Here is a 14,870-nt window from a genome sequence, read left to right on the forward strand (position 1 = left end):
ACCCAGGTGCCATTTAACATCTGTGTCCTTTTCTGTCTGGCAACTGCTCTGTAGGTCAGCCAGGTCAAGTCAACATAGCCCACAATTTCAGTGGGTGGGAGTGCTGAAGCACAGTCAGCTCAATGGTATTGCACCACTAGTTGTGTTTAATGCCTTTATTAATTATTGGTAATCTTCATTACTCCTAGCCCTATTGTTCCTCATCCCAGTACTTGTGTACGAGGAGGTACTTGTGTATGAGGCACTATGCCTCATACACAAGTACTGGGATAAGGTAGAGGTACATGAAGGTAATGCCTGACTTAGCCACCTGTAATCTTCATTACTCCTAGTCCCACTCTTCCTCCAGTACTTACGAGTGAGGCAAGGAGCCTCATACTTAAGAACTAGGACAAGGAAGAGGGACTTGGAGGTAATTCTGGGCCAATGAGCAGGTTGGGGTAGGGGATGGGAGAGAGAAGGGATGTGTGGAGGGGTGGGGTTGTGCAATAAATCATAATGGTCATCCATGTCCATGTTAAGCAGGCATGATTTGTGGTATTAGTGGCTAGAGAGGCATTTTGGTGCAGCCAGTTTAGTCATTCCTCAGTTTGGTATGACTTTTTTTAAATGGGCATTTCTGATAAAGCAGTCCTATTTTTCTGGGCATCTGTGATAAAATGGTATGTTATGATATGATAAGTCATATATAACGCACCTGTATACAAGTGTTTCTAGGCCCGACAAGGCAAGAGAAGGAAAACAGGGAAGACAAGAAAAATGATCTTACTAAGCCTTGTGTCATTCAGATCGTGCAAGTGCAAGAAAGAGAAGTGCAAGGGGAAAGGGAGGGGGGAAGTGCAAGGGAGAGGGGAGGGGAAAACAGGGCAGCAATGCTCTGAGTAAGAACCAACAGGGCAGCGTGGCTCTGGGTAGTGCAAGGAGAACAAGGGACTGTAGCGTTACAGTAACCGCCCCTAACTGCGTGGCAGGCCTGGAGGCAGTGCAAGGGTGACTGATCAAGAAAGAGCCTGGACTCAGTGAGACAGAGGGTAGCCAAGCAACCAGTTGGTACAGCGGACAGGTAGGTCAGCAGGGGAGGGAGAGAGAGAGAAAGCAGAGGAGAAGAGGAACGTTTTGAGCTGCTTCTGGAACTTCAGGAGGTCCGGCTCAAGTTTGGGCGGGTCAGGGAGGCCATTTCAGAAGGAGGCACCTGCAGGGGAGAAGGATCTACCCCCCACTCTCTGCCTGGAGAAGCATCTAACCCTTAGGGCTTGAGAAGGAAGGTATTTTGGAAGATAGCGTTGGATGTAGTGCGTATCCCAGCCCCAGAAAGCCTTGTGGACAATGCAAAGGGTCTTGAACTTGATCCTTGCAGCCACTGAGAGCCAGTGAAGAGATTTCATGGCTGGAGAGATACAGTCCCTGGGCTTGAGGCCAAGGATACGTCTTGCAGTCCTGTTCTGGATTAGTTGCAGAGGGTGGAGAGTAGAGGAAGGCGGATTGAGAAAGTGGCTGTTGCACTAGTCCAGTCTACCCAGAGCTATGGAGATAGTGAGCTTCTGGAGAAAGTGAGAAATGGAAGAGTCCCTTTGAGGAGGTGCAGCTGGTAGTGGGACTTCATGGCGACGTCCGAGATGTAAGGAGAGAAAGAGAGAGTGGAGTTGAAGATGACACCAGGAATGAGCGAGAGAAGAGAGTAGGCTGAGGGGAGCCTGAAGGAAAGCTGAGTGTCATCCGCATAACACTGTAAGTTAGAGGAGAAGGTAGAGATCAGGTGGGTTAAAGGGGCCAAGTAGAGGTTGAAAAACCAGGGTTAGAGGATAGAGCCCTGGAGAACGCCACATGTAGAGAGAGGTGGCGGAGTTAAAGGGACAAAGTTGGACCTGGGAGGGGCGGTCCAAGAGGAAGGAGGTCAGCCACTCCAGGGTCTGATAAATGATGCCCAGGTTCTCACAGAGTCAAATGACCAGGATGGCGTGGTTGACGGTGTCGAAAGCAGCAGAAGAAATTTCCAGGATGATGAGGACAGAAGGAATGCTGGAATCAAGGTTAGGGATCCGATCTTCACAGGTGTTCAGGAGAGCAGTTTCCATGCCTCTGGCAGCTCTTAAGCCAGACTGATGGTCATGGAGACAACCAACACATTCAGTGTGGAGAGTAAACTGGCAGTTGGCCAGCTTTTCCAAGAATTTGGGAGAGGGGAAAATTCCAGTGGCAAAACAATGATTACAGAAATCGGCCAAGGCTGGATCATGTCAATGTGGTCCTTGATGGTTCTGGAGGAGCAGGCAAGCACCTGTTTTGATGACACTTCCATAGATGGGACTTGTCTAGAAACCTTGTCAGGTGTTAGAGAGAAAGAGGAGAAAGGAGGAGGAGAGGGAGAGATGGCCAAAGGGGGCTGAGAGAAGAAAAGGGAGAGGAAGAGGAGATAGTGCCCAAGATGTCCTGAGTTTTAACAGAGAAGCGAGAGGCCAAAGCCGTACAGAGGGCCTGTTGAGGGAACAGGAGAGATAGAAACTGCAACAGAATTGGCCAGTTCCTTGCAGATTTTAAAGAGTTTTGCTGTGTTGTTAGAGGCGGCAGAGACACAGGCTTGAATGTGTGCCCTCTTCTTGATGAGTCTTATTGCTTCGACTGGCATTTTGGTGCAACCAGTCCAACCAGGTGTGTCTTAATGTGGCCTGCCATGCTTTACTGTACATGCTTTACTGTAATGTTATTATGTGTCTACACTGGTCTACATTGTGCAGCCAGTTGGGCATGTTTTCATTGTGGCATGGCATTTTTAATAGCAAAGCATTAATGTTCATGTGCACTGTTGGTGACTTGCATGTTTTGGATTGCTGTTACCCTACACAACAATAGCAAACAATATGGCTTTTTAGTCAATTTTTCTCAGAAAGTGTGCAATATATTGCTTTAAAACACATATTTATATCTTTGTCCTAGTGCAGTGTGTGGCATACCCCTTCAGCAACACGTTTGTGCGTATTGCGCAAGCATGGTAATCTAGGGCGGCCCAGACTGTGGCGCGACTCGTGATTTGTTGCCGAGTGGGGGGGGGCCCTAAGCATGGCTTGCAGGGGGTCCCCCAGAGCTTGTGTTACGCCACTGTGCTGAACCACTCGGAACATGTGTTTTTTCGGGAATCGTCACTGTAGATGGGTGCAGCTCCTTCTGGAGAAGCGGCCTGGAAACCTCCACAAATATGGGGGGGGCACTAGGATCACGTTGGGGTCACCAATTGAAGGCACGCCCCTGAACGCTCACATGAGAACAAATACAACCCGCTAGGTAAAAAAGGCCCAAGTCAATCTTGTAAGGATAACAAGTTTTGATCTCATACACAGATGAGAGCAACAGCAAAGTACTCTGCTGCCAAGAATGTTTTGTCGAAAGAGGGTACAAGCAGAGTCTTAAGAGGAGACACATCGTCTTTGTGATGCAATAAATACAGTAAAAACCTGTATGGCTGGTTGGTGTGCACATATACAGGATCTGCGTGTCCCATAAGGGATGCTAGGTCATTGGATCCAGCCCAGTCTGTCCATCTTTCATCAAGTAGGTTCTGCAGAGATTATCTAATTCTCCCCAACGAAGGTCAAAGAACAAATTAACTACACACCCAACACAATGCTACTTTGTCATTATACTGTGCACCTGGAAGGCTTTAAGACTGGTACAAAGGAGGGTCTTGGGCACTCTAACCTTCACACACACATTTCACTCATTACCTTCCGTGCCATCCGGCTCCAAGGCCTCCACCGTTTGTTTTGAACTTTAATGTATCCCTCCCTGCAACTCGCAATACAAATCATGTGATAGTACCCCGAAGATGTGCGATGTCCGTCCTCTTTGAATATTTCAGGACTTGTTACTTTAGGGGTTGGTGGTCAAAGGGCACCTGGTACCATGGCATGCAGGAGTCTTTAAGATGAGTCAGTTATTTGGTCTATAACTCATGGTCGTCTGGAGATGGCCGGGTCATGCTTTGGCCAGTGTGAGATACCATGCACACCAGGTGCCAATCTATGATCGAGGCCTTGTAGGGCACCTTCCTTGTGAATAGAAAAACATCTTTACAACATTGTTAGAACAATAAATGAGCTTTATGGTGGTTCGGGTGTGGGTTGTCCTCATTGGAGCCCAGGCATGGCTGGAGATTTCCCATGTCTTGCAATTAGGGCCTAGTGAATGAAAAGCTGCATTCACTGTGTAGGCCTTGCCTCCAAACTATGGTTGCTAACATCTACACAGAATGCCCTAACATCTATACAAAATGTCAGCCTTGCTTGTGCCTTGGGCTACAGTATATGGGTTGATTATATTGGGTGAGGTCTTACCACTGGCACCCCTCTGCCCTGGCCCATTATAGTGCTTTGAATGCCACTCACCATACTGTAAAGCATTTAGGGGGTGGGACAGGGTCACCCCTTTCCAACAATACCTGAAAAATCTAGCCAGCATCACTTTTATGATGTGTTTCGTGTCTCCCTTCCATTTAGGGGCACTTGTGCGCAGATTAGAGACACTGTGGGTCTGATCAAGAGTTGGGCGGTATAACGGCTGGGATACTGCCCAACTTTATTACTGTTAGTACCCTCCCGTCCATCGGTGTTATGGCTGGATCACGGGTTGGGCGCTTACTGTTAGTCCTGATTCCCCAAATGTTGGCGTAATTACTATGTGGTAATACCGCCGGTGGTAATTGCACCAAAAATAGGCATTTTTCCAGTGTGTTTACCCCAAGGTGACTTTGCACTGCAAAAATACACTTGGCATCACTCTCTGACTCAGGATGTTTGTTGGTTTATTGGAATTACAGTGGAATTTTAAGAATCATTCCAGTGCAAAGTCACTTTGCACCATGCTAAAAGTTCCATGAATTACACCCATGGTGTCATATTTGCACTTTTTCTATTTTTTCCACAGATAATCTTTCTGTATAGAATAAAACATTGAAAATGAATGTAATCCTGAAGAAGGACCTAAATCATACATAGGGATGAAACACATTGATATTTATGGAATAATGCCTTAAGCACAAGTAAGCACAAGCTCTGATAAAAAAAAGCAAAGACTTTGTACTCGAGAGAAGAGCTTCATGGAGAGCTACATGTACAACTCCTCATCATCATCACAACATGTATTCCAGTAAACCAAAGCACAACAAATGTAACAATCAACCATATTGCAAATAAGAATTCAACTATTTAAAATTACTTTGGAAAATCCTTAAAAACAAAATCACAAAATTCATAAACCCACCGATCTCAGCCCATGCCACTTGAACGAGTCGCCCTATAACAGATAATACAATGCAGGCTTGAAGCATCGAAAGCCACGACCCTGCAATGCGGGTTTGAATGTTAGCTTTCTAATCGCACCAAAAGCCGGGCAAAACCAAAAAAAGTCTGCCAGGTCTTCATTAGGTGCCCCGTAGAGAGCACATGACTGATCTATAATCCCCTTAGAGCAGATCTTCAACACCACTCTCAAATGTATACAATTAAATCGAACCCTTCAAACAAGAAAGCCCCGAGATGGATGGAGGGCCCAACTTTGATATTTCTGAACACCGGGAGATGAAATAATCAAATGGTTCCTATTCGCCAGCTTCATGATCTCCAAAGACTCTCTCCTTAGCAGACAATACTGGGGCACACTCGCTTTTGCAAATTTAGGAGCCTTGAGGGAGAGTAAAGTTGTTGTGGAGAACAGTGACCCACGCCTACGTTAGCCAGCCAGGCCTTCACATATCTATCTATCTATCTATCTATCTATCTATCTATCTATCTATCTATCTATCTGTCTGTCTGTCTGTCTGTCTGTCTGTCTGTCTGTCTGTCTATCTATCTATCTATCTATTTATTTATTTAGTTATTTATTTGTAAAATTTACACAATGATAACAAAGCAGTACATTAAAACAAATCAACAAATACCAAAACAATGAGACAAGATGCAGAATACAATAAACATATTTACAAGTAAAGAACTAGTACAAATTCATGAAGTCATCCAAATTCTTTGCATGTAATAGCAATTTCCCTTGTCTCTTGTAAATTGTTCTTTCCACATTTGCAAGACCGGACATTCCCTCAATCCAATCCGTAACAGTAGGTGCAATCCGAGATTTACAGCCCCTCAATACAATCTTCTTGCCCAAACCAGCACCACGGAGCAAAACATTTTTCCGAGAGACTGAAAGGTCCTCAAGCAACTCACCACCTCCCAAAATCATTGTTTTGAAGTCCAATGCAACATCCAAATTCAGAACACGTAAACAGATGCAACAAACGCCCTGCCAAAATCCCCGTACTCGCACACAGTCCCATAGTAAATGTTCTGAACTACCCAATCCATTCCCACAACACCAGCAATCATCCGTATCCACCATTCCTCTCTTCAACAATCGTTCCAGACTCCAAAACACTCTGTTGAGGATCTTTATTTGTCTCGAGCGTTCCTCCAAATTTATAGAACAAAGCTTAACATTAGCACACATCTCCAACCACATCTCAGGCGTAATCTCACACCCCAATCTCCTGCCCCACTCAACTCTCAGTTCAAGGTTCTCTTTATATGCAGACACAATTGAACCACAACCTGGCTCCCTCTCTTTAAGAAATATATCCATCATTGCACCCCCTTGCTCTGCCACAGTACTTATACATCTTTTCAATTTTCTGAAATCAGCAATTAGGAAATTCTCAATGTTAAAAATCTCACACAACTCCCTTTCTCCAATCCACTTACCATCTTTAATGACATCCCTAATCCAGTATATACCACTCGTAAGCCATTCTGGCCAGAATAAAGTCCTACCCCCAACAGTAATCGCCGGATGCAGCCAAATGGAAGTATGAGTGGTTTTCAAAGCAACCGACCCTAGCAATTCATGTATATTTCTCCAGGTCTCTCTCAAAAAAACTGTCAAAGGCATTTTCTTACATGACTTGTTCGTGGCCGTGAGAATCGCCCTAGGAGGCAGTGGGCCCAATAAACTAGCCTCCGCAATAGCCCATTTATCAAGTGGATCCGTCAAAAAGGGTACAATAAAATGAATGGAAAAAGCCAAATGATACGCTTTGAAATTCGGTACGCCTAGTCCCCCCTTTTCCACAGGTAACTGAAGCTTCCATAACTTTAGGCGTGGCGGCTTATCATCCCAAAGAAAACATTGTAATAAACCATCAATTTTCTTCCAATAGAATTGACCAATTGTCACCGGAAGCATACCCAGAATGTAATTAACTTTCGGAGCTGCATTCATTTTTAGAGCGTTCACCTTGACCCAGAGAGACAAATGAAGCAAAGACCATTGCAAATGAGCATTCAGAGGCTTTCACATATCTGAGCCAGGGGATTTAAAAACAGAAGTCTCTACCCACCAAATAACTGATTAATTCCTGGGTCAGCGTCTCTTTGGTGTTCCCCCAGATACTGAGCCAATGACTGTCTGGCAAGGATGAGGCCAGATTTCCCAGAAACCAACAGTCTAATAGTTTGAGAACTGCAAAATTGGGGGTAGACCCAGGCAGCCCTAAAGTACTCTTAAAAAACACATTTTCTGCCAGCTAAATAGGCTCCAGAAAACCAAGTCCCCACAGCTCCAAAACATATCTCACCACAGAAGTCGCTTTGCCAAGATAGACTTTGAGCACAAGCTCTATCGGCTTTATTGTAAATGTTCCCAGAGATCTAACTACACCACCAATTGCCTGGTTAAAGTGTAGGGACTGCATCGTGACATGTGCATCCGCCCAACAATTAGCAGGGAATCTCACCCCCAGATAATCAAAATGATCCATTCTTGGGATTATCTTCCCCTTACAAAATATAGCTGAAACCCTTGGGGAATGCTTCCCCCTACAACATACCATAATGGCCATTTTCTGAGCATTTATCTCCAACCCCAAAGTATCTATGAAGTGAGAATAATTATCCACAAGATGTTGTAAAGATCTGGGGGTGCGAGCTCTGAGAACTGCATCATTTGTGTAGGTGAGTAAAGGCAAATGCCTATAGCCCAGCCTAGGAAAGTCAGAGGAGGATTTCAATAAATAATCATATAAGCCACTGGTGTAAAGACAAAGAAGCAGAGGGGCCAACACACAGCCTTGGCGGAACCCACATTCCACCTGAAAGACAGGGGTACATTGTCCACCACTCCATACCTAACTTGAGTCACCATAGACTGGTGTAACCTCACCAAGAGATCCACCAAAGAACCAGGACAATTCATGGATCTGAGTACCCTCCACAACACGACACAATTAAGCTTGTCAAATGCAGTGCTCAGATCCATTAAAGCAAAATAAATTGGCTCATCCTTAATCAATAATGAATGTGCCACCACTAAATAAAGGTTCAGACCCTGTTCTGCGGTCCCCAAACCCGGTCTGAAGCCCAGCTGAATGGGTGAAAAGATATTTGAATTCTCAACCCACGACTCCAGTGTCCCTAAGATGTCCCTCCCCAGAATCTTATTGATATTTATGGAATTATGCTGTAAGCACAAGTTGTGATGAAAAAAGTAAAGACTTTGTACTACAGAGGAGAGCTGCATGCACAACTCAATCTACACAGGGAAGACAGATGGTAGCAGCAATGGGAACATGTGGTACTTGGTATTGCACTGTAATGTTTCACAATAAGTATTATAGTTTTTAACAGTCATTTATAATACATGGCTGAAATAGCAATTGGATAGATAGCAAGTGGGTTATGTTGAAAGCAGTTTCTTGAAGACACAATACTGAACACAAACCCCTGGAGATTGCATAATGAATATATGCAGATTATTGTGCGAACCTCTGCTTCATGACTTCCAACCAGGACAGACTAGACCAGATCATTTTAGCTGATACAACCTTCTTCCGGGAGGATCCAGTCCACCTGTTTTTAGCATTCACCTTGTTCTCCGAGAGGCTTACGAGACTTAAGAACTGACAGGGGCGGGAGTTGTAATTCACCCATGAGTTGATAATTTGAACAGGAAAGGGGACCTGTTATATAGCGAACCTGTGCCGGTTGAGAAGGTGTTGAGGCGAGCGGTGAGAGTTCGAGGGGAATGGGAAAGTGGTGAAAATGAGAAAGGAAAGAGGGGAGATGTGTTGTATCTTGGTTGGCAATGGAACCTGGAATGTGGAATGCTGGCGTGAGATGATGGAGGTTCTTGAGAAAAGCTGTTGGCCAAGGAAGGCGAAAGTGGCTGGACATGCTGCGGGCTGCGAGAACCTGTCTGGGTGTCAATAAATGCAATTGACACTCTACCTGTATTGTGTTGTGGTAACCTTATTTCACTTCCCAAATAGAGAGTGGGCATCGACATGTCTACACCATATGTGCTCAACAAAACCACACCGGCCAAGCCTCTGCAGGATTCTTGCAACCATTGGAATTTGCTTTGAAACAGTGAGGAATGCTTACCATGGACTTTATCCCTGAACTACTCCACTTAAGAAAAGACTATCATCTCTGCTGCATTTATTCATACAGCCTCCAGGATGGGCCTTATCATCTTACAGTTTGCAGAAACATTAACTCAGCAATCAATTTAGATGTGATTCTGGTACATGAACTACCGAACAAAATGATATCTGACCAGGGACCATAATTCAAAGCCATAGTCTGGTATTCATTTGTCAAATGTTGGGGTGGTCAGGAAAGGTCCCAATGAGAAAGAGGGGTTCATTGCACGTGCCATATTTGTGACTGGGGGAGCGGCAAAGTTGGCATGAGGTTGCAATGTTATATCTATCCAGCCTAGTTAAAGAGAATGGGTTACGAGTTACTTTAAGAGTTACTTTGCAATTAAGTTGATGCATTTAAGATATTGGCATGCATAGCAAGATAAGTGTCAAAATCACCAATGAAATATAAATACAATCTGGATATGGGGTGCCATGAAGTGCCTATAAGCTGGGAAATGAGGAGCTTCGAAATGCACATGCGAGGAAGAGGATTTGTCACAACGAACCCACTGTGAAGAAGACACAGTAGTTGTTAAACATTCATCCAGTGAGATACATATATGGGGAATTTTCAAATCTATATGCAGTGTGCACTTTTCATAAATTGGTTAAACGCTGCAGTCAGGGTTAGCGACGTAAATTCTGAGTGATTGGGAAAAACTGGTTTTGCAGGGTTTGGAGGCTGAAGGTGTCAATAATAGTAATGAGTAACTGTGACATTAAGCAGATGGTCAGCCAACAGACCGGCCCGGGGGTTTTATGGCTTGGAAGTATCGCAGAAGGAAGATGCAATCTTTTAAGTGCATGGGAGCTTGTAATTTATTGTTGAGGGGGATGCGGCCATTTGCTTTTTGACCAGCAATAAACCTGGAGGGAAGGACGCCTGAGGCCAGAGTTGACCGATACTTCATAAGTTTAGGAATTGTATCTCGACAGGCCACGCGTGTTGAATTGGTAGTTGTTTAAATTAGTGTGTTCTTAAGATGCCAGCAAGCCACGGTGGGTTAGATGGTTATCACCAGTTCAAAGGGAACCTGTTTATTCTTTCCCTCCCCATGTTGTTTGAAGTACTCTTGTAAACCATGTGCAATTATGTCTGGGGTAGGAGGTCTCAGGCTAGCTGGGACTTGTAATGAGTTATGTTTATATGTGAATGTGTAACTGTGTGATGATGTTATGACCTACCACAGAAGACTCTGGAAAACGGTCTGCTACGAATATGATCTGATGATGGTAGTTAACCAAAAGTGACCAATGAGAATGTGGGGATTGGAGAAATATTAGATGTCTTTTGTATAGGTTTTAACCAATCATGTATGGGGTGGTTCATAATAAAATATATGTGAGTGTTTTACTGTTCCAAAAAGGTATATAAAGTGTCAACTTGCGTGGTTCAGAGAGATTTGGGTTAGTTTGATACCCATATTTTCAACTGATTCTATGGAATCATCTAGCTCCTCCTGGCTGATTTTACAATATACTTGCTTTACATTCAACCGTGCACTTGCTTCTTACATGGTTTGCCTGCTTTGGGTTAAGGTGATTAGAGGGCCATACGCAAACTTGGTGAGCCAGGTAGGACCCCAGGCTTTCCAAGATGTTGGGGGATTCCTGTACGCACAACTCAGCTGCAGCGCTTCTTTGAGGGGACCGGTCTTCCATACACAGTGAGAAAAGAGAGGTTTACAAGCAGCATGTTGGTTAAAGGCCTGTCTGTTCCCCAGAGGCAGGGAACTGTGGTCCAGCTGTACAGGGCGAATTGTAGGAGCACCACTTCAAAGCGCTTGAGGTTCATGCAAGTTCACTTTTGGTGGGGTAAAGCAAGGGGCAAAAGAGGGTTATTTCTTTGACTTGAGGGGTTTGGTAAGAGCAAAATCGGAGTGCATGCGTGGAGTTAGCAGAGATTACAGGGATTGAGAAGGTGAATGCATTGAAGGAGTGAGTAAACTGTTTTATGTTGTAGGTCCTTTGTATATATTTTTACATAGTTTGTCATGCTGGAGGTGTGAGATGGTATCCCCACCAGCACATCCATTGTGAGGTTTGTCCTGATGCCCTTCAGTTTGCTGGTCTGATTGGCTGGAGCCCTCACCTAGCGGTGAGGTTGCATCTTGTGGTAAATCCATATATAGATAGCTTCCTGAAGAATACCGTTGGCACCCTTGATTTTGCATTGACTGTGCGGACGGCGCCCTCGCCTCCCTTTTCTTGGTTTGGCTGGTCAAAGTGGTGAAGGGAATCTTTCTGTGGTTAGGGAAATATAGTATTGTAGTCAAAAATATTGTACTAGTAATTAAGAGAGTAAGAGCAGCAGTGTTGTAGTGGAAACCATTGCACTTCTTCTATGCTCGAGTGAAGGAGATATCTCAGAGAGATTGGCCGGCGTGAGGTATTTTTGGGATAAATATGTTATCGTTTGTGTAAAAGTGAGAAGTATAATTAAAGCAAATAGCTAAGTGAGGTGATTTCAGTGAAAAAAAGGAAGGTGAGCGATTGTGGGGAAGACTAAGAAACAGTGAGTGGGGAAAAAAGGATGTTCCTTGAGTAGAAATATTGTGCCACAAGTTCGGTTTCAATGTTATTGTTTGGGAAATTGTTTTGGTTAAATTGGGGTGGAGTATGGAGACTGCACTGAATCATTTGTGTCAGGTAAATCCTGGCTATAAGGTGAAGATGTTAAAAGTACCATTACAATGGCTGTGGGAAACTAATTGAAAAGTTCTTAGTTCTTCGCCTACTGCTACTCACAGGACCTATGATAAGGGGACATTGGAAAACCTGCATACTTGTTTAACTGCAAACCACAAGGGAAAAGAAAATTAGAGAAGCGGTTAAACATCTTAGAGCTATGGAGAATGTATGAGAAAGGCGGGAAGGCCCATAATGTTAAAGTCTCAGAGGAAGGGCCGGAAAAGTGGATATAGTAGTTCCTTCTGCACCACCCCCATATGGGTGCTATCCTGAGTTTGAACCTCCATTTTCTCTAGTGGCCACTCCAGTGGACGCAGGTAATTCCTCCATCAGCTACGATTCCTAGAAAATGGGTTATTGGGGGAAGTGAAAGGATAGCTCCTTCAATGGTTAGGGCTGTAGAAAGAGTGAGAAGGGAGAGCGGAAAGGCAATAACTCCCCCAACTGCTATGTTAGCAGAGAGATTAAGGGTGAAGGAATGAGAGAAAGTGAGGTTGGCATCTAGAAGATTAAGGGTTGAGAAAAAGTGAGAAAATGGAGATTATGCCTTTTACCGCTAGGATAGAGGATAGGCTGTGAATGGCACTAGAGAGACAGGCACAGAAAAAAATGGAAGAAGTGCTGAGGCTAACAGAAGAAGAGGGAGGGCTGTTATGACAGCAGAGAAGTAAAGAGTGGAAAGAAGTGAATAGACAGGCAAAGGACGTAGAGGAAGGAAGGTGGAGGTATGGACAAGTTCTTGTTTGGTTGGATAACTCAGTTATCAAAAAGGTAAATGTGGACTAGGAGGATGGAAGTATTGCTATGGGCACAGGATTCGAGCAGGAAGAATGTGAACCGGCACCCTACAGTTGTGCTGAGTATGCTTCTGTCCTTGTAGAAGTGTCAGGGGAAGTGATAACAGAAGTAGGAGATGAAGATGAAAGGGGGTTGGATGTTGAGAAGGGAGAGCAGGGTGTAGCAGCTCACCTCTTACTCCAGTAGCAACAACAAAGAGTACACCATCGAGTCTTAGGATGCGTCATGGTACTCATATGACCTTAGTAAGTAGTAGGAGAGAGATGGGGAAGCCCCAGTAAAAGCAGGTGTAACTCAATTTCCGTTACTCTAGAAGGGCCAGAGAAGGGTGTATTATTATGGCCTGTGGTCACACATGGACCAGAATAATTTGATGAAGACACTCCCTCGCTCACTGCAGGGGCAGAGAAGTGGATTTATGCATTAGCGAAACACATTGCTGGTGTGATGTTGGCCATAGGGGAAATGAAAAGCGTATCCACGGTTCTAATGGGGGAACGGTTCGATAAGCTTTAGAGGTGAGTGGGGTATCCATGAGTTCAGTTGGATAGAAATTCCCATGATTCAGCAGCATTTAATAATTACAGGGTGCAGTTATAGGGGGCCCTGAGGATTATGTATCCTAATACGCCTGATATAAATTTATTCTGGACAAAACAATGAAGTTAGATGATATAAGAATGTGGTGATTTGTTACCACATGCTAAAGAAGGGACTTCCTAAGGAAGTCCAGCCTGATCTAGATAAAGTAGTAGGGATGGAGGCCAGGAGTTGGCTGTATATTCAGGCACATAGTGTGCATTTTTGTAAAAGGAGACAAGAGAATGAAAGGAAGACTATGGAGCAGGCACAAAAGGCAGTGGCCAACCTTGTCCAGAAAAATCTCACGAAAACCTGTTTGGAAGGAGCAGTGATTACCAGCTCCATGGAGGGACAGCAGGGACAGTTGGGACAACATGGACATAGAGAATAGGGTATGGAACAAGGTTGGAGGGGCGGGTATGCTCCCAGTCCAAGGCAAATGAGAGGGTTTCCAAGGGGTAGAGGAGGATTTTTACAAGGAAATGGGTCATTCGGTGGGTTTGGAGGAATGGGGCCCTGGTTTAATGGGCCAATGGGAATTAACTATGGAGGCTTGCATGGGGTTCAGTGTTGGTTGTGCAAAAGGTGGGACATCTGGCACGAGACTGCCGGAGCGGCCACAGTATTTTAACATAGGAGCTCAGAAAATGCAATCTCTGACCATGCCATAGACCCCAGGCTCTGTGCAATTGCAAGCAGGTACGGGTTGAACCAAACCCAATGACCGGTGCTGCACAGCCCTATGTGATTCAACCAGCCATGCCAGCACAGGCACCAGTACAGACATGGGAGAAACATCCTTTACTTCAAGGGACGGTCACTCATTACACTGGAGCAAGTGTTTTTGGAGGGAATCCGTTCTCGCTCCATGGTGCTAATATGTACCATGATTAGAACAGCCCACAGGGATCTCTGATGGGTCCAGTCCTATCCGTTATCACCAATCTGGAAGAGGAACCCCGGATAGGTGTGCAGGTAGGTGATCAAAAGATTTCATTCATGGTCGATACAAGGGATACAAAATCTTGCATCAAGGAAGGTGAGTTCTCCTTGTCTGCCAAAACGATGAACTTACAGGGATTCTCTGGGGCTATCCTGTCAGTTCCTTACACTGAAGATATAAGTATTAAGGTAGGTACACAAAATGTATCTACTCCTTTGTTGTATTGCACAGATGCCCTGGTGAATCTCTTGGGCAAAGATCTCATCAGTCGGCTTCACATGTCGATTGTTTTCAGAGAGTCAGGTAAAGTATTCTCAACTCCAGGTTTGTATCCAGTAAGAGAAGTGGCGCGTTTTCATGCATAATATAGTAACAGAGTGATAAGGGGGTATC

This window comes from Ambystoma mexicanum, chromosome 9 (assembly GCF_040938575.1).
Source record: "Ambystoma mexicanum isolate Mex_15411 chromosome 9, UKY_AmexF1_1, whole genome shotgun sequence".
Lineage (NCBI taxonomy): Eukaryota > Metazoa > Chordata > Amphibia > Caudata > Ambystomatidae > Ambystoma > Ambystoma mexicanum.